Source organism: Colobus angolensis, unplaced genomic scaffold (assembly GCF_000951035.1).
Source record: "Colobus angolensis palliatus isolate OR3802 unplaced genomic scaffold, Cang.pa_1.0 Scaffold85, whole genome shotgun sequence".
Taxonomy (NCBI): domain Eukaryota; kingdom Metazoa; phylum Chordata; class Mammalia; order Primates; family Cercopithecidae; genus Colobus; species Colobus angolensis.
Genome location: NW_012122376.1, coordinates 6,812,794 through 6,816,673, shown reverse-complemented (window position 1 = coordinate 6,816,673; position 3,880 = coordinate 6,812,794). Strand labels below are relative to the sequence as shown.

At 42.4% G+C, this 3,880-nt stretch overlaps 1 protein-coding gene across 2 annotated transcripts in view; it reads right to left on the bottom strand.

The window, feature by feature from the left end:
* Positions 1 to 2,135: 2,135 nt before the first annotated feature.
* The window catches only part of NSMCE4A (non-SMC element 4 homolog A (S. cerevisiae)), a 19,308-nt gene continuing 17,563 nt past the window's right edge, over positions 2,136 to 3,880 (bottom strand). For both annotated transcript variants that reach the window (XM_011930246.1, XM_011930247.1), the window contains exon 11: positions 2,136 to 2,307. The gene's annotated coding sequence lies outside the window, so the exon portion shown is untranslated. The remainder of the gene's footprint in view (positions 2,308 to 3,880) is intronic.

Here is a 3,880-nt window from a genome sequence, read left to right as displayed (position 1 = left end):
CACTTGGGAGGCTGGGGCAGGAGAATGGCATGAACCCAGGAGGCGGAGCTTGCAAGGAGCCGAGACTGGGCCAGCCTGGGCAACAAGAGTGAGACTCTGTCTCCAAAAAAAAAAAGAAAGAAAATTCAATAGTTACAGAAAGGTATAAAATGAAAAGCAACATAACCTTCGTTTACAAAATGTAACCACTTTTAAGTTTCTCAAATTAGGAAAGTTTAAAACAAATAGAAAGCAGAAAAATGAAAGATAAAGAAGGGGGCAGCTTTAGACAACAGCTTGGAAATAATTCCATTTATGTGCAATGTCTAGAACAGGCAAATTTACAGAGAGTATGTTAGTGGTTACTTAGGGATAAGAGGTCAGGATGGGAGGTGAGGTAGAGTGGGTTCAGGGTCAGGGGAACAAAAATGTTCAAAAATTAGATTGTGGTAATGGTTGCTAAGTCCTATGAATAGATAAAAATGATTTATACAGTTTACATGGAAATTGTAGGCATGTGAATTTTTCTTTTTTTTTTTTTTAAGACAGTTTCGCTCTTGTTGCCCAGGCTGGAGCGCAATGGCACAATTTTAGTTCACCACAACCCCTGCCTCCCCAGTTCAAGCGATTCTCCTGCCTCAGCCTCCTGAGTCACTGGGATTACAGGCATGCACCACCACACCCAGCTAATTTCGTATTTTTAGAGACGGACTGGTCTTGAACTCCCAACTTCAGGTGATCCGCCTGCCTTGGCCTCCCAAGGTGCCGAGATTACAGGCGTGAGCTACCACGCCCAGTGTGAATTTTATTTCAATAAAGTTGTTTAACAAAAAAATAAATGCTAGAGTTGAGTCCTGACAAAGCAGGCCTGGCAATGTAGGCAAAGGACCTGAGCATGCAAGGCTTTGAATATCACTAAAGAGTTCAGATTTTTTTCAATCTTCAAGGCAGTGGGAGATCCGAGTAATACATGACAAGTGGTTCTGAAGAAGCAGAAGAGACCTGAAGGACGGGAAGTAGGCGATAACAGATTGGAGTCTGTGGTCGTAACCTGGGCACACTGAGAGAAGAGGCCAGATGGGGATTAGTGACTGGTTAAGGTAAGGGCTTGGAGGGTGGGGGCAATCTTAGCTTTCATCTGAGAAAATAGTTGTAAAAGTGCCAGTATAGGTCTTATAGGGAGATTTGAAAGGCTGTTTTGTACATATCTAAAATAACCCACATGCTGTCCAGTGAGCAATTGATTGCATGTATCCGTAACATTTTCAAGAAGTTTAGGCATCAAAGTTTTCAGACTGTGTATGGTGTAAATGTCAGCATAAATGATGACAGTGACTATGAAAGGGGAACCAGGGAAAGCAACAGACATCAAGGATACACAGTTTCAAGGCATAGATCTCCAAGTGTCAAATGCACACCCATGTATCCACTGGAGTTAACAATTTGGAAAGGAATTAGGAAATCTGGCATAAAACAGACTTGATTAGCGGGGAAGGAGGTGCCACACTGCCACGGACTGACATGAGGGGAGACAAGTGACTCTCATTAAAGAGGTGATAGGATAGCAGCTTGAAGAGGGTCATGGTAATGTTTTTTAAATGAGAGATGAGCTTAGTTGAAGGGAAGACTCCAGATACAGACCAAGGGGATGACTGAGACAGCAGACTCCCCTAGGAGGCAGGAAGCACTGGAGCCCAGAGTCTTCCACAGAAAAGACGCCTCTACCCCTGATGCCAGAGGGAAGCAGTGAGAAAACATGAAATAGCAAAGTGGGCGCTGGGAGAAGAAACTGACTAGACTTCAAAGCACAGCCGAGATGAGAAGCATAGAGTAGCATGCTGGTAAGATGGAACCAGGGCTGGTGTTGCTGGGGAAAGTGGTCCAGCCTGGCTTGCCAGAGGATTTAATAGTTTCTTGTGTGTAAATCAGAGGCTGAATCATAGGAAATTGCTTGTATTTGACTGTATTTTACCTACAAAAACAACAGTTTCATATGATACAACCTATTTGTTGACTAGCTAGCTTTGTGGCAAAAAAGAAGTAAAAGGAATCGTAATGGTCCACAGGGCATTAATAACCTAAGTAAAAATTTCACTGGGAGAGGATTAGACAAAGGAGACACTCTCCAATAATTAGAAAATAAAGAGCAACTACAATTATTTGTGAATATGGTGGTGAGTTTCCTTTAATCAAAGACAACCATGACAAATTTATTAACTATCAAAAGCTACATTTTACTAAAAACAATCTGCCTTTAAAAATGTTGAATCATACAATATATACAATACATGCCGCTTTCTGTTTTGGACTTCACTATCCATTTGAGTCCTAAAAAGGGGAAGAATAGCTGGTTAACAGTTTATAAACGATAAACCAAAAGTTCATGTAATATACATAAATGAAATCCAACAATTAGCCCTCTTCAGTTAGTAGGGCCCAGGGTAATCCACCACATTATATATCTTAAATTTATTCCCTTCTTTTTTTCTTTTTTTTGAGATGGAGTCTTGCTCTGTTGCCCAGGCTGGAGTGCAGTGGTGCGATCTCAGCTCACTGCAAGCTCTGCCTCCCGGGTTCACGCCATTCTCCTGCCTCAGCCTCCTGAGTAGCTGGGACTACAGGCGCCTGCCACCATGCCCGGCTAATTTTTTTGTATTTTTAGTAAAGCCTAGGTTTCACCATGTTAGCCAGGATGGTCTCAATCTCCTGACCTCATGATCCGCCCGCCCTGGCCTCCCAAAGTACTGGGATTACAGGCGTGAGCCACTGCGCCCGGTCTATTCCCTTCTTTCATTTAAAATATTTTTACAACTTGGAACAAAAGTACAATTAATTGAAGCACATATTAAGTGTTTACATTAAGTACGAAAAAGCTTATTTTAATGCTCAAAATCACAAAATTTGAGCTGGAAAAAAATCCTTAGCAACGATCTACCTTTAAAATCTTCCCATTTTATAGATGTATTTATAGATTAAAAAAAAATGAAGTTGAAGCCAGGCGTGGTGGCTCATGTCTGTAATCCCAGCACTTTGGGAAGCCGAGGCGGGCAGATCACGAGGTCAGGAGTTTGAGACGAGCCTGACCAACATGGTGAAACCCTGTCACTACTAAAAATACAAAAATTAGCCGGGCATGGTGGCAGGTGCCTATATCCCAGCTACTCGGGAGGCTGAGGCAGGAGAATTGTTTGAACCCGGGAGGCAGAGGTTGCAGTGAGCTGAGATAGCGCCACTGCACTCTAGCCTCGGTGACAGAGCAAGACTCTGTCTCAAAAAAAAAAAATGAAGTTGAGTGAGATTAAGTGATTTGCCCAAGGTTTTAAAGCAAGGGACAAAAATAAATAAAGTAAGGGGCATAGCCAATGGAATCTAGGTCTTCCCACCCACAACTGTGTGCACTACAAAATGCCAGGATCATTATTAAGATTTCTTTCTAGAAATGTTACCCTTGATAAAAATGAAGAATTCTTTCATAGCCTAATACAAACTTTAGAAATGCCAATTTACCAACATTATTCTAAGGTAATTCTATCCTAATCCTCCTTTTCTGCTTTGTACTTATAAAATAAGCAAATCTAATGGTACAGTGAACAACAACATGGATGGAAGGATTCAATATTTCACTTATCTAATTTACCAGTTTGTTAGGGGGAAAAGAAGCAGCTGGGTACAGTGGCTCATACCTATAATCCCAGCAGTTTGGGAGGCTGAGATGGGAGCATCCCTTGAGCCCAGGAGTTTGAGACCAGCCTGGGCAACATAGTGAGACCCCTTCCCTATTTTTTTTTTTTTTTTGAGATGGAGGCTTGTTCTGTCGCCCGGGCTGGAGTGCAGTGGCCGGATCTCAGCTCACTACAAGCTCCGCCTCCCGGGTTTACGCCATTCTCCTGCCTCAGCCTCC